At 41.6% G+C, this 23,465-nt stretch overlaps 1 protein-coding gene across 7 annotated transcripts in view; it reads left to right on the top strand.

The window, feature by feature from the left end:
* Positions 1-338: 338 nt before the first annotated feature.
* ANKRD6 (ankyrin repeat domain 6) overlaps positions 339-23,465 on the top strand; it is an 88,185-nt gene continuing 65,058 nt past the window's right edge. For all 7 annotated transcript variants that reach the window (XM_088162057.1, XM_088162056.1, XM_088162047.1 and 4 more), the window contains exons 1-2: positions 339-436; positions 783-915. The gene's annotated coding sequence lies outside the window, so the exon portion shown is untranslated. The remainder of the gene's footprint in view (positions 437-782; positions 916-23,465) is intronic.

Genomic DNA, 23,465 nt, shown 5'->3' with positions numbered 1-23,465 from the left:
CCCGTGCAAATTATTATGAGCTTCCATAATTAAGCTGCAAAGGAGCTTCGGTCCAGGAGAGCATCCAGTCCGTGTGGAACCCAGCTCCGGCCAGAGCCCTGTGTTCCCCGGGGTCCAGGGGTCCGTCCTGGCTCGGCCGCGGCCGGCGGGGCGGGAGGTGGCCCGGGCCGATCGGTGGGCGCTGCCCGCCCGCCGCGGCCGCTCGGTGTCGCCCTCGCAGCGGGCACGGCAGCGGCGGCGGCGCCTCCCCTGGGGCAGCCCCGGCCCGGCGGCGGAGGCGCCGCTGGAGGGGCAGTGCCGAGCTCAGCCCGGCCCGGCGGGAGCGGTGCCGCTGGAGGGGCAGTGCCGAGCTCAGCCCGGCCCGGCGGGAGCGGTGCCGCTGCAGGGGCAGTGCCGAGCTCAGCCCGGCGGAGGCGCCGCTGGAGGGGCAGTGCAGGTGAGCGAGGCCCCCCCGCCGCGGGTGCGTGTGGCTGCTGTGGAGCGGAGGTCGGGCGGGGGCCGGGCGGGGCGAGGCGTTCCCGGCGGGGCCGCACAGGTGATGGCGGAGGTGGCCGGGCTGCGGTGGGGCTGCAGCTGGGGACGACCGCGGCGAAGCCAGTGCCTCGGACCGGAGTAGTGAAAGTGTTCCTTTATTCCAGCCCGGGGAGGCACGCCCCGCGTCCGGCAGACACGGACTCTCCGGGATGCCGCGTAGGTACCGGAGCCTGTGTCGACGTAGGGGTTCAAATGCAGGTTTTGGGGTGAAAACGAGGAGTCTTAACGCTCTTGTTCCAACTTTTAAGGCTGCGTCTGATGAGAAATGGAAATCTGGCTCAAAGTCATCTTTCCTGTTGTTGACATCACCTGAAAACTCCACTGGAAATATTTCCACTAGTTTGCTGCAAACATCACCCTCTCCTGAGGTCTCAATACCTTGTGAGTACACACTGGCTGCTGGTAGAGCTCTGATTGTGGAAATCCATGGCTACGGCATGTAGTTGTTCTGCAGTGTTTTTTTTATTGCAACCATTAATAAATAGCTTATCGTGCCCTGGGGTGTTGTGTGTATTACAGCATAGGCTGTAGACAGTGCTCTGTTTTTTTCAAAAGGCATGTCCAATATCTTAATATTTTTATAATTATATGTGAAGTGATTGTTTGGGTTTCTGCTTGGTATTTCTGCAATGCACATGACCAAAAGGGCATGTTGTCTGCTACTGAATATCTCTTGTTCACAGGAAAAAAATTGAGAGGGTTAGAAAGTAGCTTGCTGGTAGGTGGATCGGTGAATCTTTGCCCCATGTGTTGTTTAAGTGAACTTAGAATGTCCTACCAATGTTAAAGGAGGAATTGGGAAGATCAGTAAGTCCGTCTCTGTTCAAAGACAGAAAAATGTAACCATGTCTTAACTCTTAGGCAGCATTGATTAGGCGTGGATCAGATCCTCTGGTAGGACTGTTTTGAGTCTATGGTTTATTCTGGGGAGAATGTTATTTACTTTCTTTCAAGGTGATGTGTCAGACTGCGCAGCTAGTTTTATAACAACTTATTTTGGCAGGCTCAGGTTGCAAGTATTGTGTAATCTTCATTCTCTAGATAGTTGGAAAACAAGGTGTTTCTGGAGATGTGTGATTACATGTAAGATCTGCAGTTTCATTGCCGACCACAAGACATGGTGTAATGACTCTCCCCCAGAACTTCATAACAATTTCTGAGCAGAAAATACTCAAAAATAGTTAAATACTCTGCATGTAGCAAAACCTACAGTTGGGTGGCTACATAAAGTATTTAGATGCCTGGTATGTAGATGAGGTATGCCTCTTTGTCTGTGAGGACCTATTAGTCTGCAAGGGTAAACAGGAATAGTACAGCAGCAGCAACAGTAATGTCACTACTTTTCTCCTTGATTTTTTTTGTGTGAAAAGAAACTATAAAATTAAAAAGGGGTTTTGTGGTAGTGTTCAGTTGGAAGGTTTTCACTTTCCGTTGCTCCTTAATATTTACCCAGAAGTGCTACCAACCTCATGTAGGAGACTGACTTTGAACACAAGAAATGAAATAGCCAGTAAATGATTGGTAAAAATGAAGGGAAAACCTCCTGATCAGGGAGGTACTTTCCTTCAAGTTTTTTTCACAGAGGTCTTTTTTTGGGGGGGGGCGGGGGGGGAAGAGAAATTGTGAGAAGTTGTGCGCACTAATGGGGCTCCCATGTTGGCTGATGTAATGTAGTTGCAGCACCCGTCTTAGCATCTTGTCCTGTCACAGGTGGCACGTTCTGGAGTTCAGATTATCAAATTTATAATGTTCTTGGACTAGGTGAGATGAATGATACCTTAATAAATCAGGTGCTTATAGGGTGAGGCAATGAACAATTGAGCCTCAAGCTGCATTTCTCCATATGTCTTTAGCTTCACCTCTGTTTGACTTTGCCAGTGAGTCATTTTGTGATATAAAAGAAAAAGACCTTACTGTCCCTTATTCACTGAATCTATATAACACGATGAACAATGCTTATTGGTTTGAATAGGTGGTGTACCCGTGAATGTATGTAAAGCACTTTCAGGTTCTTAAATTAATTATACTGACAACTATATTTATTCTCATTAGTTTCAGATGTGCAATTCCTCTTTTTCCCTCAACAGTTAGGACTTTGGATGAACTTGCAGAGAACTCACAGTTGTATCTTTTTTTTAGAGATATATCAGTACAACATGTCCCTGGTGGAAGTATTTTATTTAAAACCACAAATGAAGTGCCATATTTTATTGGCAAGATTGATCTAGGTAGATATTTGTAAAATACATAAATTGATTGTAATTGCTTTGGGCAAATAAAAGTTTGAAATAGGTATTTTTAGTTCTTTTTGTTTGTTCAGGAATTATATATGTGACTTCCTCAAAAATGATCCAGCCAAAAATAGGTGTAGAGCTGCACTTTAGAAAGACCTTAATTCATAACAGCAAGGGGCTAATTTTCTTCCCTGCATTCTATTCAGCTATTTTGATCCCAAAAATCTCCAGAATAGTTTCTGAAGTACAATACTAGAAATATTATTGCATACCACTGCTAACTATCCTAACCCTTTAGGAATAGCTTAGTTACTTCTCACTTGACTACACCACTCCCTGTTAGCAGGTGCTGCTGACTAATAAATAGTTTGTTACAGTTCATTGACAGCACTTGTGAGAATAGTGAAATCCTGAAATACCCCATTTCTTGCTATAACCTGTCACTGAATTATGTGTACAGGTCTCTTTCTAAGCTTTTTTCACTCCTTTTGTCTGTATTTGGTTTTTCTCATGCTGCCATTCAGAAGACTGTTGGATTTGTGGAGGCAGGTGCTCCAAATTTAGGAAGAATCAGAATAAATGTGTGGAGTCCTTGCTTAGTTGTTGCATAGCTTTCAAATGCATGAGTGTTGGGATGCTCCTTGTGACTGGGATGTTCTCTGTGTATTGCTTCCTTTGACAGGTTGACACAGTGATGCTTTGTATTAAAATTATTTGTATCCTGTTGCAATAAATCAATCCCCATTGGATGGCTTAATGGATACCACAGCTTGAATTCTTGCATTATCCAGTTGTGGAGAGGTTGCCTTGGTAGCTTCAGTGATGTACTTCTGATGCAGTATTGAATGCATAGGTAGCTCATTATACAATGCAGGACTGTAGATTGATGGCTTGCTCTTGCACTGTTTTACTTTTGATCCTTTGTCAGTGATCATGCCATGTGTGAGGTGAAATTAACAGTCCTTGGAATGAACAGGAATACTCTTTCTTCCAGCCAGCACTCGTGTCTTCCTGCTTTTCCTCTGTGGCTCTCTCATTCCCACTCCACACTCACTACTGATCCTCCAAACCCTAGGTACATCTCAGCCAAGCCACAGCCATGGAGAGGAATCTGGTTATGATTAGGGGTGGGATTTGGGCACATCTGTGGCGAGTGGTGGATGGAAGTATCTGGTGTGGATGCCAGCCAGATGGAGCATACTTGGCTACAGGGTAGCTGGGGTATGATGTGCTGAGCATAGTGGGATTGCTTTAATCTGAAGAAAGATTAATATACTCCTATGCAAAAAAATCCTAGGCTTTTTAATCTTATGTCATGATCAAAAGCGTATTTGGAGTACTCTTCAAACCATTAAATCATAACTTCTTCAAATCCTGGGTTTAAACAAGCTTCTAATAGCCTGTTCCTTACTCTCTCATGATTTGCTGCCTTCCCCACCTAAGCATCATCTCCTTTATGAAGTGAGGCACTGAAGATACAGGTTTTGTGTGCATGTCTTGGCATGCTGTTGGACAAAAGCATTTTCATTTGCATTATGGAAAATGCATTTGGAATTGATGGAAATTAGTTCCTTAAGGGTGTGCATCTTCATTGTGTCTGCATTGCAGTGGGATAATTCCTTTTCCAGTTTGAGATGCCAATTGCTTTAAGCCAGTCAGGAATATTTTCTGTTGGTTTTAACAGCATCTGTAATGTGATATCTTAGGAAGAACTGTTGCTAGGTGTATTTATATTGTGCCAATACACTTCTGAGTTAAAGTGCCCTAAACTGTCTTGGTTGGGTCAGTCACTGAGGAAAAATGCCAGCCTTATAAAATGGGAAAGCACTGTGAATGTATGGTAATTATATATGAGCTTAATATTTGAGTAACTTTTTAATAGTGGTCACAGTGAATAATTTTAGATAATGTTTTACTTCTGTTCAGAGTTTGATGTCTGTCTGTGCAACAGATGCAGAAATTGCAGCTGGTTCAGAGTCTTGGGCAGGATGTGATCTTTTCTCACTGTATTACTGCTGTTGCAAATAATTGCACTAATAACTGCCAGGCAAACCTGTTGATTAACTCAGTTTTTTGGTATTTTGTAAAGCTTACAAATGAGTAATTTTCTTTCATTTTCTGTCTGAGTGCTTTTGGGATTTGACTGTGTCTGGCTGAAGTCTTTCAAGAGTATTATGGGGTGGAGGGAAGGGAGGTGTCTTTCTTCTGGCTGCAGAATTATCTGCCTGACAACTACAGTTTTCATTGATGTTGTTGTTCTGGTTTGAATCCAGCAGCACTTTGTTATCAGTTTGTTTTTTCCTAATTTTGCAGCAGCTCCTGAACTCTTGCAAGTATGTGTTGTTCTTTTCTCACAGCTTCTGTGTAAAATCTGGCCGTACTCTTTCCATGTGCTCTTTTTTATTTTTAAGCTTATGGTAGTTTTTAATGTTTATTTTTAACTTACAGTGTAAGTATTGTTAGGAATGGTAGACTCGGGTGTGGAGTAAGCTTAAACATGAATTTGAAGTAAAGTATAGGGTTAGTGAACAGTCAGCTACTAAGTTGGATTCTCTTCTTTCCCTGCAAGAATACATTTAATCAGTTTGGAGAAGCCAGGGTTTAAGAAATCCTGACCTGGCATGCACTGAGTGAGGCTGTCATCCATTTCACTTAGTGCCTGGTGTCTTGACAGACAAGTGGAGGTGCCCCTGCACGTGAGCAGCTGCACTGCCAGCATGCCTGATAAAGCAAACTGGATTTGGGGATGAATGAGGGCAGCTTAGTCAAGAGAGGGTGTTGATGTTAGCTGTCTTAGTTACTGCTAGCCTCAAAATAAACAAGATCAAATTTAATATATTTAAATTCTAATAATGTAAAGAGTTTTCAAAAACTTAACAAGTGACATAGATGCTTTTGACATGGTTGGAATAACAGAGTGCCTATCATCAGCAATTTCTCTGTGTGACTGTTTTTACAAATTATACTTTGGTTGAAGGCAGTGGGAGGTGGGCATCTCTCACTGACTAGAACAGGACTGTCTGTTTGGGGAGATTTCTTTCAGTTCTTCCTGCACTGTGGCCAGGAGCTGAGGAAATCCCATGGCTGCAGGTAGGATGAGCCTGGTTTGGAGTTGTGGGTAAATGGTTTTCATGGTCAGACTGGCCAGTTCTCAACTCTAAGTTGGCTGCATTTCATTTGCTGGGAAAGATGACATATATTTTCTTTAATGCTGTTCACTCTTGTAGGGCATCTGTATCAGTGACTCTCTCAAACTAAGGAGAGAACATGAGTGAACGAGAAACAACCTGAGAAAATCAGAGAAGAAAGGCTGTGACAAACACAGCTTGAAAGTTGCTATTTAATAAGAAGAACTATTTCTTCTCACTTATTTTGAGTTTGAAATATGCTGGTTTAATCTGATGTCTTCTAGTATTTCTCCAATCTGATTTTCTTCTACTTAGTTATGTCCTACCTTTGGTTGTCTTATGTGCTCCTTTCTTAAAACTTTTCTAGTTTTGCTAAACCTTTTCAAAGAGGAGAAGGCCAGACTTACAACTTCTAAGATGCAATTGAGTTTCTTAGATGATTGAATAAAGGTAGGTTTGGTTGTACTCTCTGCAGTAATAATTTTTTAGCACCCTTCCTGCTTTTTAACTGTGCTGATGCTTTTGTAAGAACAGTCCACTGTCAATCCAGGATTTCATTCCTGAACCATCCCAAGCCCATCATTATGCATATGAAGTTGAGGTGGTTTTTCCCACCACAAATACCAGATACTGTGTTTAAATGGTATTGAAATCTACCAGCCATTTTAACAGTTGTAATCTTTCCCTGTCCCCTTGTGATTCATTAGTGGATATAATGAACACAATATATGCTTAATGCAGATGGCCATGGGGCTGCAGGCTTAGTGTCCTTCTCTTGGGAAGACTGACCTTGTACTATTTATTTCCTGTCTAACTGGTTCTCTGTACAGATGAGGACTTATCCTGTTATCCCATGACTGCCTAGTCTATAAAATACTGGGAATTTTTTTTTGCTTTTTTTTTTTTTTTTTTTTTTTTGGTGAGTTGGCTTTTTTTTTTTTTCTTTTAAGTAGCATTCCTTCCTTTGAAGGGACTCTTTGGGAACTGGACATGAGTTATTGAAGAATAACTTCACATCGGTGCAACTATGGTAACAGACTACGTGTACACTCACCACAAATGTGAAGTAGCTTAATTTAAACATGTCTTGTGTCCAAACAATCAATATTCAGCTCCATCTAATCTACGTTGCAATCACATCCCAGCTTACTTCATAAAAATTTAAGTTTCAGTATTCTAATTGGGATTTAGTTTTGGTCAAAGAGAGCCCTGCATGTATTGCAGTAACTCACTTCTGCTTCTCATTCTTCCTACTTGTTGGAACAGGTTGACTGTTTCTATATTTAGCTCTGCATTGCTTATTCATTCTTGCTCAATAAATAATGTTTACCTGGAAGCAAGATGGGTCCCAATGGGAAAGTGAATGGCAGAATTAAGAGTGGTATGAATACTTGCACTAAGTAGCATGCCATATCAATAAATCAAAGCAGAATTTGTAGGTGTAAGCTCTGGTCCTTGGCAGAGTCTCTTAACTGAAAAAAAAATACTATTTTAAGAAATTGTTCCCAGATTCATAGTCTCCATACAAGAGTGATTTAGGTCAAAAAGAACAAACCCAAATTTTTTTCTGCCTCTTTTCTGTTCCCCTTATTTCTGCCCACCAACACATGGTTGGGAAGTTTAAAAGCATACTTTTGGGTTCCATATTCTTTTAGAGAATTTAGCCTTTCATGTCTATAACTGCAGACATACAAATGAGGAGGATGTTGCTACTTCATTTACTAGAACTGTGCCAGGTTTTTCTTCTTTTTGTTTGTAATTGTGAAAGTAGGATACTTGGCATGGAAGACAGAAACATATTTTATTCAAAATCAAGCATACAGAACTTGGATACATGTATTTCCAGCTTTTAAGAATTTTTTTTTTTTTAAATTGTAATAATATGAATTCGTTTACGTGTCATATGTGGGTTTGTACATGCAGCAAGTGTCTGAATATACTTACATGGGATGAGCTGATTTTGGGAAGCAGGCACACCAAGGAAACAGGTAAGGGTGCATTCAGAAGAACTGAGCACAGCACTTGAAAGAAAAAAGCAAACCAACATTTTAAAGGTTTATTTGTTCTTCTCACGATTTGAAATTAAGACTCTCTCCTTGACTAGGCTGAAATTAGTGCTGAGCTACTCAGGAGGCTGTGGTGTAAAGCTAGTTTTGTCTGGGACCCATTCTCAGTCTTTCCCAGACATGGAATAAAGAGTGTCAGTGTAACTGAGATCTTGCTCTGTGTTTCAGTCCTGTGTAACTCATGAACACACGGATATTCTGCTTTAGTGGAAAAAGCACTAAATGTGCTTTTCAAGTAAGCTCAGCCAGGGAGGGTTGTCAGAGGAGAGTAACACTATGATGGAATTTCTCAGCACATTAGTAAATACGTGCTACAGTGTTTCACACTAAGATAAAGGAATTTTCTGTCATTCTATGGAGCTGTATACTTGTCATCTTCCCCAAAATACTGAGAGTTTAGAAATCATTTACTATACAGGCAATATCTTAGTTTCATTGTTATTAATAAACTCACATAGTAAATTTTAATATAGCAGCAAGCATCTGTTGTATGTTTGTCCTTTTTACTTGTAAAAAGCAAACTGACCTTCAGTTGATCAGTTGTCATGATTCAAATTTTGAGTATAAGTATCCACTCTTCTGCTAACAAAAGTTTTTCATGGTTTGTTTATGTTAAGCTTAGCTCAAAATATGTATGGTGTTTCAGGGAAAACAGAGTCAGGTAAAAGTGTCTGTAATGCAAAAGACTTTACCAAGTACCATTTGAAAATCACTTCTCTTACACTCTGTAAGTAGGATTTTCAGGCCTTGCTTAATTAAGGATCAAGAATAAAGTGATACTGAAATAATGACTATTTAAAAATTCCCATGATTTATACTCAAATAGCAGTATGGCTCACAGAGAGGTAATTATAAACAAATTGTGTGTAGGAAAATTATAATTAGTTTACTGTATTGAATCTCAGAAGGGTAGAACTGAAAAACAAAACTTTTTACTAGTTTTTGCATTATTAGACAGTTTAACGATGGATGCTTATTATCCTGGGGTTTTTTTAAATTGAATTTTATGTCGTATTTTGTATCCATAATGCTGGATCAGAACCTCATTTCCCTGCTTCTGTGGCTGATCTGATTCAGTTCAATGACTGTTTATGTGAATAAGACCCAAAGAATGTGGCTTTGTATGAAAAATATCCTCCCAGAGGGAGTTGTAGTAGGCTCACACTTAATATAAAGGGAAAAAAAAGACAAAAAAGAAATGAATATGTGTTTCCTTGTCTTGTACAATGATTTTCAGTGAAGTTTCATATTCCGTGAAATTAAATCTGTAGCCAAGATAATATGATATTGGACAATTTTTATAATTCTGCACGCAGGTCTATGCTGTTGAAACAATAGGCTGAGTGTTTTTAGGTGTAGATAATCTGACTAAAATAACATGTTGCAAAAGAAGTTGCAGTGCATTTTCGATAATGTTGAGCAGAGAGATAATTGTGAACTCTGCATAGTGTGTTACAGTCATGGGAGTAGTTAACAAGATAAAGAAAATCTCAGCTTTCTCTCTGTTTACAAAACTGGCCTTTCTGGAAGGACTGGAAAACAAGAATACAAATATATAATCTGCTTGCATTCTCTTTCTACCCCTCCTTTTTGCCTCACTGTATTGAGCCAAAAAAAAAAAACAAAAGGGGAGACAGTCCTCCTCTTCCTCAGTTTTCTCTCTGTTTTATGCACCACTGGGAGCTGGTGGTTGTGTGGCAATGCCACTCCCCTGGTAAGGTGTGATTCAGTCCTGGAGTGCCACAGAGCAGAACTCGGCTGTTAACTCCTCCTTTCTCACACTGCAGTACCTGCAAATCCAGAGATGGAGCCACACAGTTCAGGAGTGAAGCTTGATCTTGTCTGCACTGAAACACCAATGCATGTTTCTACCATATTAGGCCACTCCTGTGATTTTAAGGTAATGAAGATGTCCTTGACCTTTTTACTATTTAATTTTCCCATTTTCTCTTCATTCTGTGCCATTTCTAAAAGTTCTGCATTGTTCCCCAATTTCATCTTTCCCCCTCTTTTATCCTAGTACTTTCGTATTATTGATTAGAGAATCATCTAATTTTCTTTCATCTTTTCCTCATCCCCTACAAATTTCCTGTTGTTTTGCTAGTTGTGCTCCTGGTTAGTAAGTGCTGAGTCAACAGTTAGAACCCAGAAGAGATGTGAATAGAGCAAAAGATTTTTTGACAATCTTTTAAGAAAGAGTTTGTGAGAGAATGAAAAGGATATGTGTCCTTCTTCCCTACCTTTCCAGGTCATCTTTACAGCTCAGATTGATTGTTGTGAGGCTTTTCAGAAGCTATGTTCAGTATTTTCTTCCTCATCCTATCCTCTAGCCTTTACCTGTCTCAATCTACAGTCTTATTTTTTCTGTTTTCACTTCAACTCTAGTATTTTTTTGGGTCTTGGAGCATGTTTTTCCATCTCTGACTGCTTTCAACACTCTCTGTTCCAACATCAGAAGCTTATGGGCTTTTCTGGTTGTGCTTCTGGCTTTGCTAGGCTTCTAGTCCTTATCAGTGTGCTGGCTTTTTGATAACAGTGGTCCACTGTGTTCCTTGGTAGGAGTGATGGTTAAGGAATATCTCCTTCTATCTTGCGGGACTGGAACTGCCCCCTCTTTGAGATTTCTTGTATGTTGTAAAAGTGAAAATGGAATCTCTTTTCTAAAGGGTGTCCTCAAATATAAGAGGCACAGGGGTGCTGGGCTTCATAAAGGTAGGGAAGGATGGCCATGAGGAAAATCCTGCCTGTTTCTGGGAACAGTCCAGGAATATCATGTCCCACTAGCATGATCCTGCCCTTCTCTATTTTTCCGTCATCAGGTTTGGGGTTTTTTTACTTCTTTTTTCTCTTTAGGACCTGGGCAGCCTTTGTGGGCAGATAATGTAAAATGTTCTATATGTCTTAACACCATCTTGTATGAGCTGGCCTCTTGTAAAGTATGAAGAAGACTCAGATATGCTGAGATTAACTATAAAGCAGATACACTGAACTGCACAATGCTTTTCAGTACTCAACAGGGACCAAATAATCTATTTTGACTGAAGACAAATAAAAATTCTATGAGAGTTTTTAAAAAAAACAAACCCTAAAAAGCCTAAGAAGAGTGAGATGGGTGCAACAAATAGCACCATCCTCTATGGTTCCTATTCGTGGTTGACCAAGGATGTGCTTGTACTAAGGGATCCTGACTTTACCAAGGTGCTGTAGATAAGCCCATGGAGCAACGCATTTTCAGATTTTCCTTTCTTTTAGGCTGTGGGAAATATCCACAAGCATTAGGAGGCTGAGTGTCTTTAAAGCCAGTTTCAGTTCCCAGAGAGATGGCTTCCACTGCAGGACTACTCCTTTGGGTTCCTGTGAGCACACAGGGGAAAGGAGGGGAATCGGGGAGCAGTGAGGGAGAGTGGGGTCTTTTGTGTTCACTTTGCACTCTCAGCTCTCTGTACTTGACACAAGTACAAATATTTCTGGATTATGAACCTGTGACTTCTTGTGTGCAGCCATGAAGGCAGAGTCTTCACTAGGAGCTGAGGTTCTGTCCTACAAGAGGAGAAGCAGAAGCTTTCAAGAAATGCAGTCTCTGTAGCATAGTTTCTTGAAACACCTAAAATTGTATTAGTGGTGATCCTTTTAATCTGTACAAAGAGCCTGCTGGTATAGGAGATTTTTATTTTACCTGGTTGGGTATTGTGTTTCAATGCAGCAGATGGCATGTGTATGACAAGTGCCCTTTGGTAAAAGAGTAAACACAGCAAGAAATACATCCCAACCCCCTGGCTTTTTTTTTTTAGGCTTTTTATAACATCAAAGCACCATTGTGCAATGCTCATTTCAGTCACCTGATGCAAGAGCCAAGGTTTTGTGATAGCTACTTTCTTCTGTTGTTCCCATGTTAGTACAGCTGGCAAGATTCTCAAGATACAGGGAAGAGGAATGTGATATTCAAGGTGAGATTTGTTAATTGAGCCATGGCCTGAGCTGAGAGAGATTAACTTGAGTTACTTGTCCTGGAAGTATTTTTTGTTAATGCATAGCTTTTTAAAATTAACTGAGATCCTAGTTTGCAATATAAGTAGGATAGGACAGAAACATGATTTTGTTAATTTTGGTCTTGGTGGGGAGGCATTCCTCATGAATCAAATGCTGAGTTGAGGCTATTGTTCTGCATGGCTTGCACAGAACAGATGAAGAAGGACATTTTGGGACCTGGGCTGTTCAGTTGGGTTGGGAAAAAAGAGCCCTTAGGTAGGGAATCACTTTTGTTATCTGACTGTGATTCCCACCAGTGAATGTCTGCATGGAGTGGGGCGGAGTCTTCTGCAGAACTTCCAAAGAATTTAGCAAGTAATAAAGATAGCACAGAGGGTGCCCACAACCCACTGAGAGATCCTTCACCTCCATGTCTGCCAATGGTCCAGGCAAGAGGATCAGAATTTCCGGTTTTGTTTGCGTGACCTGTTTGGAGATTACTCACAAACATCACCTATACAGATACAGCTGTGAAGGGCAACTTGACCTTGTATTACAACTTTATAGGGGAATTTAGATTAGTTTTTGCAGATACTGTTTCTAGTGATAGCCTTCCTTCCAGAAGAACTTAGAGAATGTCTGTGTAGCATCAAACTCTGTCCCTATTTATTGCTAATGGTGAGTGCGTTAAACATCAAAGTCTTATCGCTGTGGGGAATCAAGTCCCTAGTCTGGTCCTCAAAGTGCAGAACCTGCTTTATGGTATGGATTATCCCTTTGGCCAGTTCAGGTCAGCTGTTCTGGCCATGCTCCCTCCTGGTTTCTTGTGCCCCTCCTCACTGGCAGAGCACAAGACACTGAAAGTCCTGGACTCAGGATAAGTGCTACCAAGCCACAACTAAAACACCAGTGTGTTACCAACACTGTTCTCATACTAAATCCAAAACACAGCACTGAAAGAGCTACTAGGAAAATTGTCTCTATCCCAGCCAAGACCAGGACAAGGAGAAGATGTAACAAGAGTGGGCAGGGCATGAAATGGACTGGTGCAACTGAAGGCTTTTTGCAGATAATTCTTCAAACGATTGTTATTCACCCAATGCTGGGACTAGCTTCAGACTGTGTCTGCATAAACTGAATTTACTCTGGGATTCTCGTGTTGTAGCCTCTGAGTCAGCAAATGTATCCTACCACTATATTCAGCCCAGTATGTTTTAATGAAACAAAGGTCTTGTATCAAAGCTGCTGTTGTCTTTATTGTGCAGTCTGTCCCAGCTTATGGCTTTTCTCAAGTGTAACTGTCCTTCTTCCCCCAAAATCTACAATTGTAAAAGTCTTACTGGCCTGCCACCACGTGTCTTCAAAGAACCAAAGGGGCATTTTTAATGATAATTGCTTTCAAATACCTGGCTTGATTTTTGAAGTAAATAAAATATAATCACTGCAACATTATCCTCTCGTCTCTTAAAATTTCTGCCTTCAACTTCATGGTGAAAACACCTTAATTTTTTGCAAATGGAATAACCAAATATTTACCTGTTTTCCACTTAGAAATATAGACTCTCTTTGCTTAAATGCAAGCCAAGTTCAAGAGAAAGGGAAGTGGGATTGTAAAGGACTAGATGTCTTTGTTCTAAACTGTAGATTAAATAAACATTCAGGCCCTCAGCATTGGATGTTTGCTGAAAACTTTTCCTTTAACTTTTTTTTGAGAAATAAAACTGAAAAGTTTTTTTAGCAGTTTGCTGTTCTGTTCTAAGGAGGTTTTGGTAACTTGTACAAAGTGAGACAAACATGGCAACATGTCTTCACTTTTAGTTTCCTTTCATCAGCCTACCAGTGTTAATGTATGCATTTCTTTCTTTCTTTTGAACAAGACTACATTACAGCCACAGAAATAAAGCAAGTACAATCGTTCTGCATTATTTATACTTATGCATTCAGAATCACAATTCATAAACATGTTCACAGGTATAGAAATCCACGCCAGCCCATGCTGAGGTCACTAGTTGCAACAGGTGCCCTAAGTCTTATCAGCATCTTCATTGCCTTTCAGAAAGTGCCAAACCTGTTCTCATGTATGCTGCACTCAGCCACTAGATGTAATTTCTCACTATTCAGTAACACCTCCTTCTCTTTTCCTCCTTCTCCTCCTCCTCCTCCAAAAAAAAAGCTCTATTCCCAACATTCCTCTCATGTCTTACAAATATGTGTGAAAGTCTGTGGCGAGAAGCTGACTCTGTTCCTCACCCCTAGCCAGTCCTCTTCTGCTGCCTTGTATGCCTGTGTCTTCCAGCACTTATTCCTGTAGTTCAGGTGCTGGAGGAGGCGAGTACCGTGGTTTAAACACCCTTGAGTGCAAGTCCTGTGGATCATTAGCATAGCAAGTGGTGTGAGCGAATGCAGAGGCAAGGGGTGCTGCTGGGTATTTGGTTTTCCATGGCTTTTATTTAAAAAGGAAATTAAGCATGAAAAACCGTAAGAGGAGAATGCTGTGCTGACACCTTAAAGATGTCATCGAATATTTGTTGCTGTGTGGGAGATGTGCCCTGAGTGGTGCATGGGACAAGCAGCGACTGGGCAAGGCTTTGGAGAGGTAAGAGTGCACTTTTGTGTGGAAGCCCTGACCTGGAACCCAAGAGCAGGCTCGCACCATTGGGAGAAACGCTTGACTAATCCTCTGCTCTCTATGATTTGCTTTGCAGCTTGAGTGTTACATTAACTCTTCCTTGGTATTCCATTAATCCAGGGCAAGCAAGTTCCTTAGGCTTCTTGTTGCACTCCCAAACAGATACATTCGTCAAAACTAGGGTGACTTTCTGCACATACCTCACTTTTACTGTATTCTTTTGCAGACATTTACACTGCACACAAGTCTGAAAAAAATGTGTTTCATGATTTTTGTTTCCTTGTTTTAATATCTGTGTAAGTACTATACTGAGGGGTTAGCTCTCCTGGGAAGTTTGTTTACACTGCACTAGCGAGGATGAATTCACATGAGTTTAAATCCAAGGAATTAAACCATAACAACATCAATAATGGTATTATTACTATATTTATAATTATAATTATAATTATATTTATATTTATTTTATTATTATTATTATTTTGTTCCTTGTGTGGTCCAGAGCAGAACGGTGCCTGAAAATGCAGAGAAAGCATTCTTTGAGAGGAGACTGGCACTCTGTTGCAAAGGTTGCTCAGATGCCAGGTCCAGTACTCGAATAAGATATTTCTTGCCCGTATTGGTTCTGCTGACTTTGTTTCAATCTCTTAATTGGTTCTTATAAGCTTTGAATCAGAGCAAGAAAGAGGAATATTCTTCTCAGAAAAATGGTTGTAAAACCTCCTGTAGCTTCTGAAGTGAATTTCTGTGTATTCTCATCCTAGCAGGTCTGTCAGTAAACCGACATGGAGTCTAGCAAGGAGGAAACTTTTCAAGTAAACTTTTCCTAACCAGATGAAAATACAAATCTGTTGTTGTCAATCTTCATATCTAGTTTATATAAGATCTCAGATGCCTTGTAAGAGAACAGTATTACTAGAGGTACCAAAACAGAAAAAGTGAAAAGAAAATCGTGCTCACCAAGGGGATAGTCCTGCTCTGCTTGATGCTTCTGACAGAAGTTGTGCTGTGTAGGACAGGAACAGGATTGATTTCAGATTCTTAATTTCTTTACCCTCTGCTGCTTTCTGCTGAACTACCTTTCTTTTCCCCCAGTAGCCTTGAAGCACATTCCAGAAATGTCTGTTTGAGGTAGAAGAGTGCCAAGGCTGCTGATGAATAAGAGACTTTGTGATGAATCTTGTAAAATGGGACCTTTTCATTCAGAGAATAGTTCTCAATTACCAAGTCTTTTGTTGCCTTCTTTTGAATTGCCGGGAAGAGGAGGAGATGTTAAGTGTTGTCCTGCAACACTTCCCTACAGTGTACCTGAATTACAGAGGGGTGAATTGCTTTGACGGGGGGAGTGGTGGGGGTGAGGAAATGAGGAGGAAGTTGCCTCTGTTACATCCGAAGATGCAGCACTTGTATTACTTCACTTCTAAAACTACACAGTTTTAAGATATTTAAATTTACGTTGGAAATTTGATTTTGAACTTCTAAGGTTTGGTTTATTTGCTGATATTTCAGCTTGGAGCTTCCTACAAGGAGAATTTGGATTGCGTGTATATTTTATCCAGGCTATGTCAGAATCTCAAATATACATTTTTTTTTTCCTGCATAGAGTTTTCCTGTAGTAACAGGAGAAGTATGGCAGTTTCTGTCTTAACTGGTGTGCAGTGTGTGGTTAGGGCTGCAGCAGCTGTGTCCCAGGAGTGCACCTTGGTGAAGTCAATTATCATGCCTCAAGTGGTAGTATCTGATTACTAATAGGCAAGAGTAATGTATATACATAGATGTGTGAGCTGTCACTTCGAGCAGGGGCACTTGATGCAGTGGAGGAACTGCCTTCTAGTTTGACAGGAGTCCTTGCTTGTGAAAGCTTGCAGTTAGCAGAAATGAGTCTCATAGACTTCTCTCCAAACCCATAATTCTTCATTAGGTCTGACAAGGTATTGTACAAACATCTTTGAAATTAATCCATTATTTTAAATTCCTGTGATGCTTTTTAACTTAAACACCTTGAGAGAGAGAGAGAAGTGTCTTTAAACAGTTCTGTATTTTCCCCTTCAATTATTGTAGGAGCTCCTGTTGTCTCCATTTGCAATGTTTCCTTCTCTCCCAAGCTGAAGTGGGCAGCTCTGCTGCAGCAAACACTGTAGCATCCTTTCGGCATTGCTGCCAGAGCCATCAGTTTCCAGCTTCAAGGGAGCTGCCCTGTCTCCACAGATTCTTCCAGCTTTTTATATTGGCTGCTGGTGCATTGGCTTGGCAGCCACTCTTGTCTGGGAGAGCTTTTTAGAGACTCCAATGCTTGTTTTGTATGGAAATCTTCTGGACAAAATGTCTAACTCAGGAGGTAGGCAGCTGCTTTCCATACTGACCAAGTTCTGTGTTTCACTTCTTGATTATGTACAAGGGATTTGATTGTGCTTGCTCTCTGTGCTGCTTGTTCTTCTGAAGAGTTGCAGTGGCCAGCATCCCTTCAGATGTCAGGGGAGACCTTGGAATGCAGTGGCAAACATCCAAACCTTTTCAGTGCTGGGAGAATGCCCTGGCAGGGTGCTTGTTGAGGAGCACTGCAAGATATCTGGCTAGATGGGGCTACTTCCCTCCGTCACTGGGCAAGAAAGGAGAGAAACCAAGAGTAGGTACAAGTTTCAAGAGCAAGGCAGCCTCTTCTCCCTGTACCTGTGAGGGAAGTGCCCCAATAGTCCCTGCCACCAGCTGCACCTGATGCAGAGCTGCACTGTTGGCTCTACTCCCTGCAGTCTGAAGATGTCAGATGGGCTCTCTGCTCTCCTTGATGGTTTTGTTGTGGCAGGGCACCTCAAGAACACAGTCCTTCTGAAAAACTTCCCACATTTACAGGGACAGCAGACCTGCCAGATTCACATACCACAGATGAGTGAGTAGTATATGGTGAACTTGCTCCTGATTTCTAATGTGAAACCTTGCTCACTGATGTAGGGGGAAGACCAAGCACTTTCCTCTTTTAAAAAATGCTTTCTGTGACCAGTTTTGTCCTCCACCCAGCAAAAGCTGATATTACAGGCATAAAGCATTTTTAAGGGAATGAGTTCTGTCATAAACCAACATTGCTGCTTTTGCTCACATGAGAAAATTCACTGTGGAGTCTATTTTCCTTGCTGGGGAGTGCAGCACTGGCCTCTTGGGAAGCAGATAGATAGACCCCTGCAGAAAATACAGCTGTAGACACATGGTTCCCTGCAAGTGTGCTGAGATACCCTTTTCTCTTGTGCCAGCATTTGACAGGCTCCCCTCTCAGCAAAGGGACTTCATCAGTCTTAACTCTTTAACATTACTGTAAAAGTGAGGCTCTATTCTTAAGGCAGGATGAAGGAGCTGGTATCCTCAGTTTTCTTTAGACATTTCCTAGGTATTTTTATGGGCTCATAGAAGCTACTGATTCAAGTCAGAAAATACTGAATATTGTGAAAATTGCAGTGCGCACTTGCCCAGAAGAATTTGTGGCTGTATATTACACTTTCTGCAGAATGGCATGGAGAGGAGGAATTTTCTGCCCATTCTGAAGGTTTGGGTGTTTTGTTTCTTTTTTTTAACCAAAAGACTAGGTTGTTGCCTAGTGTTGTTGCTACAATCTCCAAGACGTAACATCCAGGACTGAACATGTTTTGCAGGATGTTTGCTGCCCTTCTCTCTGTAACCCAAGCTTGCCACTTCCTCATTCACTTAATGAAGACAGAGGGTTCTTTACTGTATGACAGTCAAAATGTAACACGATAGTGTTGCAGGAGAGCTGGTGGAATGGTACCAGGTGTTTGGTGTTTTCTGTTTCAGGGAGATCTGTAGCTGTAAGAATGGCTTCTGTCTTACTTGGTCCCTGTGCAGGAAGGGAAGGCAGGTTGGGAATACTTTGTGGTGTGGCACCATTTGTGCAGCCACGAGCCTTTCCAGGGGCTGAAAGTTGATGTGGTTGGTATTGTGAATTAGGTCCCTTCTAACCTCCTGAGTAAGAGCAATGCCAGCTGCTCACACAGAGGTAAATGTGGAGCTGGGTCTCACATGTGAAAAACTCTGAGCTGGCAAAACTAATATATGTGAAAACAAATAGAATTCCAAAAGGTCCAATTTTAGATCACATTTTTTCATGAGGGAAATTTGGGCAGATCTGTTTTTGTATGAATGCATTGGGAGTGTTTTGTCCCTGGCCTCTCGTGGAAGAAGCAGTTGAGGTTTTCTTATAGAATGTGCTTTTAGTTAGCTGGTGCTGATCATCTATTGTAGATATTCCTGCTATTTCTGTTTTACCTTCTATTGTGCTCCAAGTGAGCCAGCACATCTTACAGTATTGTCTTTCCTGATGAGCATATGATTAAAGCAGGACTGATAAATTGTTATTTCAAAACTGCTTCTAGAAAGACACATCCATAATTTTGTGGACAAATTAAATAACCAGAACATGATTTCTTCATTTTTGAACATGTGTATCAGGAAACATGTTATCCTGTGTGTTAATCCCACCAACACATTGTTCTTTGAAAGTGATATTGACTGTGCATATTAATGCACAGTGAAAATCTCTTACAAAGAGAACTTGCATAGCCTATATGGAAAAGTAGCTTAATTCTCCTGTCTTTAGAGATTAGTTTCATTTTGGAATTTCTCTCTCAACAACAGGTTTAAAATAAGTCACTGCCAGTAGTTGTCTTGGACAATTCAGCCCTTAAGGCAGTCTCAAAATGAGTTAATAGCAGTAGCAGCCTCCTGTTCTCTCAGAGAAGCATGTGTAACTCTTTCTTCTAGCTAAATTGTATATAGGAATTTAAAAAAGGTTTCTTGTAAATATTCCCTTGCTGAATATTCTGAATATGCTGAGTGTTCAACCCACCACTGGATGCAATTATATTCCCATATGAAACCATCCTTTGACCCACCACTATCTTGTATTTTTCTTGCAAGTAGAATACCTGCAACATAAGCCCTGAAACTGAATTCTTACTACAGTCATTGTACAAATTAATTTATTTTAGAAGTGGCAAAGTCTTTCCATATTCTCCCAGTATGTATGCTGATTAATATTTTCTAATCTCATTCATACCACAAAATAGTTGGTTTGGAAGGGATGCCTGGAGGTCTGTGGAAGCTGCACACTTCATTTGCTGGAACAGTGCTTTAAAAACCTGAAGGAAAGTAAATCAGGTCCTCATACACTGTGCTTTCCTGATTGAAGATGAAACCACTTTTGGCTCAGTAGCTTTCAATTGTACAGCTGATCTCCCAACAGTAGCACACTGCTATCGATTTCATCTCGGGTAATCATTTCATAGCTGCCTTTACATCATTGCTATGTTTTTGTCCTTCACCCTTGGCTGAGCTTTAGAGCAATGAGCATCTGGTGAAAGTGATGACAATGATGAAAATGTAACCATTCAGAAAAAAAAGCAGCCAAGGACATTTGCATCAAGAGGTTTGTGTTAGGTATTCAGCTTCATAGGTGAAGCAGTGAAGTCTTGTCAGGAGGTCATTCACTTTGAGAGTGATTGAACAGGGCATTTCAGGTTTTTATCTCGTGTTATGAAGAGTGGTCATGCTGGTCAAAATTTCAAGCTAGTAAAAAGTCATCTCTTGATTTTTGTTTTAAAAAGAGATCAACATCTCTTGCTGCCACAAAACTAGCCTCCAAAAAGAGAACTTCTCCTGCCCTTTTTCTCTCATTCCTAGATTTGTGTTGGTGGTTGACTATCCTGGTGATCTTGCAGTTGTCTCTCTTTTCTTCATGGCAAACTTACAGCCTGTGTATATTTGAAACAGTGGTAGGTGTCTCTGCAGGCATTCCCTCCTCTCTTACCTTAGTTTCTTTACTGTCTGTCAAATCACTGGTGGTCAGATGTTTAAAGAATGAGTGAATGAATTCTTGATACATTTTAGACACAGTCCCATTGATGTCTGGTGCAGGGTACTGTATCAGTCACCAGACTAATAGCTCATTTCTAAGTAACAGCACAGTAACAAATACACGTTGCTAGTCCCATTACTCAGGTTCAAATGGCAGCAAACCCTTAACTTACCAATGCAGACCTAAGATTAATGTCCAGGTGCATAAAGACTTACAGGACCATAATGACTAGGCAGGCCAGCAGGAAGCTGGGAATGGCTCTTCTCCAGGTGAGGAGTGCATTAGGCTTGCACAGCCAGGTTTTGGTAACTGGTGGGCCACAGGGATTGCTTCTCTGAGAAGCTGCCAGAAGCTTTCTCTATGTTCAATACAGGCAATGCCAGCAGGCTCCAAGATGGGCCCCTGGCAAGGCTGAGCCCATCACTGATGGTGGAAGTGCCTCTGGGATATCAGAGTGAAGAAGGGGGGAAAGTTACTGCACAGAGGCAAAATTGCAGCCAGAGAAGAGAGGAGTGAGAATATGTGATCAGCAAGGAAGGAGGGGAAGCTCCAGGAGCTGAAGCTGAGATTCTCTTGCAGCCCGTAGTGAAGCAGCTGTGCCCCTACAGCCCATAAGGTCCATGGGGGAGCAGAGATCCACCTGCAGCCCATGCTGGACTCCACGCCACGCTGGTGGATGCCCAGAGAAGGCATCCCATGGGAAGATTGACCTGGAAAAGGCTCCTGGATCCCCATGAGACCCCATGGAGAGAGAATGACACACTGGAGCAGGTTTGCTGTCAGGACTTGTGACCCCACAGGGGACCGACACTGGAGCAGCCTGCTCCTGAAGGACTTCACCCTGTGAGAGGGACTGACACTGGAGCAGTTTGTGAAGGTCTGCAGTCTGTGGGATGGACTCACATTGGAGAAGTTTGTGGAGTACTGTCTCCTGTGGGACAGACCCTAGGCTGGAGCAGGGGTAGGGTGTAAGGAGTCTTTCCCCTGATCTTGGTTCCCAGGAGGTGAAAGGCAGAGAACAAGGACTGACGTTAAGCCCAGGAAGGAGGGAGAAGTGAGGGAAGGTGCTTTTAAAATTTGGTTTTACTTCTCATTGTCCTACTCTGATTTGATTGGTAATGAGTTCAAGTTGAGTCTGTTTTACCTGTGATGGTAATCGGTGAGTGATCCCTCCCTGCCCTTAGGTCGATCCGTGAGCCTTTTGTTATATTTTCTCTTCCCTGCCCAGTTGAGGAGGAGGAGGAGGATGATAGAGCAGCGTTGGTAGGCACATGACATCCAGTTAAGATTAAGCCACCACAAGGAACAACTGGGACCAGCAAGGGAGCTCAAGAAATGCCAAGTTCTTCAATCAGATGATTTTTTTTTTACTGCTGAGCTGTGCAGAAGCAGTGCCTGGACTTGATAATCAGTGACCATGTCCCACCCCCACTCCCCCTCTTTGCCAGTTCTGTCCTTGGTATGCTCAGGTGAGGAGATATCACATAGGGCAGTACTAGTCCCATGCTTACACATCTGTCAGCAGCACCTGGGAACTGATTATTCTGTTTTTTGGAAAGTATTGGTGGTGATGTTGGAGGCAGTTGTTTCCCTGATGTCAGAGTTAAGCTCTACTCCCATGGCAGTGGATGGTTATAATGGATGATCTTTGTCTTCACCATTCAAAGAGATTTATTATATGTGAGCGTACTCAGTTTTCTCACTTTCCATTCATATACCGGAAGGAAGGCAAGCTTTCATTTCCTAATATTTTTAAGGAAAAAATAAGTGGGGTAGTGAAGGGGATCATTTAGTCAGTAATGGAAACTGGGGACAGGAGTAGGCTGACCACAGTGTGCCAACCACCTCTAGACACCCAGTTTTTTCTCAGAAGTGCTTTTGTCTGTGCTCACGTTTTATTTCACGTTTATAATATTAGTATTTTAAAGGTTAGGGCATAAATATAAAGCTTGTTACAACTTCCTTGAACTAGAAGGGGACCAAATTTAGGATTCACCTTCTCCCCAGGTGCCCCTTACAGGACATGTTTGGTGCATTTGTGGCTTTCCAAAATGGACAAGGAGAGGGGAGTTGATGAAGGGAGTTCATGAGGGTTGTTGTTACTTCATTACTAATTTTCCAGCTTGTCCTGTGTATTTCTTTATCTCCTGTATGCTGACATCATTTAGATCCAGCTGCTGCTGAAATAAAAGGCCATTTTGCCACCTATGTTCACCTGCCTAAAAAGATACTGTAAGCAGAGAAGAAAGAGAGAAATACTTTGAATCCATCTGTTAGGATGGACTAACTGCCAGGTTAGGAGGGCTGTTCAGTCCCGTGGTAATCTTTGCTGTGGGCATGTAAGAACTGAAATAATAATTGTAATAGTCTGGTTTCTTTTACAGCCCCTGAAGGCAAGTGTTTGTCATTATTTGCTGTAAGATACAAATCAGAAGGAATATGTGCACTAAGATTTGGGAACCATCTCATCACCCTAGTGTAAGAGGAGAAAAAAGAACCCACATAAATGTCCTCATGCTAACGGAATTTCTTGCAACGCCCATTATCTGCAGCATAGATATCACAAACTATTTTAAAAAGATACCTCTTGAAAGCAAATTGCTGAATTTCTCTTTTTAGTTGGATCACAAAGTCATTAGCCTCTTGTACAGCTTTTGCTCCAGTATCCTGCATAGTCATTTTGCTGAGCAGCGGAAGGCACAGAAGGAAGGAGGGTCACTGCATGCTATGAAACCTCTCCTGCCGCCCTGCATTAATAGGCTCCTTTTCTCTGGCCTGTGTAGTACCTGTCAGCTGCCCCTTATGCCATGTTTGCACAAGGGTCATTCCTGCAGTGTATTTGGCCCAAGTTTGTGCTGTGGCTAAATTAGATCAAGCCAAACCCACATATAATACTTTTTTCTGACCCTGGGAGTAAACCTGTTCCCTGGGGCTATGTCTGGTTTTATATATGTGCTGGGTCAAGGTATTAACTGTTAGTCAAAGTTGCTGGCTTGTTCATGGTTCATTAAAAATAAAGCAGACAAGCTAACACTGAATCACTGCTCC

The sequence above is a fragment of the Sturnus vulgaris genome, chromosome 3 (assembly GCF_052056855.1).
Source record: "Sturnus vulgaris isolate bStuVul1 chromosome 3, bStuVul1.hap1, whole genome shotgun sequence".
NCBI lineage: Eukaryota > Metazoa > Chordata > Aves > Passeriformes > Sturnidae > Sturnus > Sturnus vulgaris.
The sequence above is the reverse complement of the archived record's forward strand: the minus strand, read 5'-3'. Positions and strand labels throughout refer to the sequence as shown.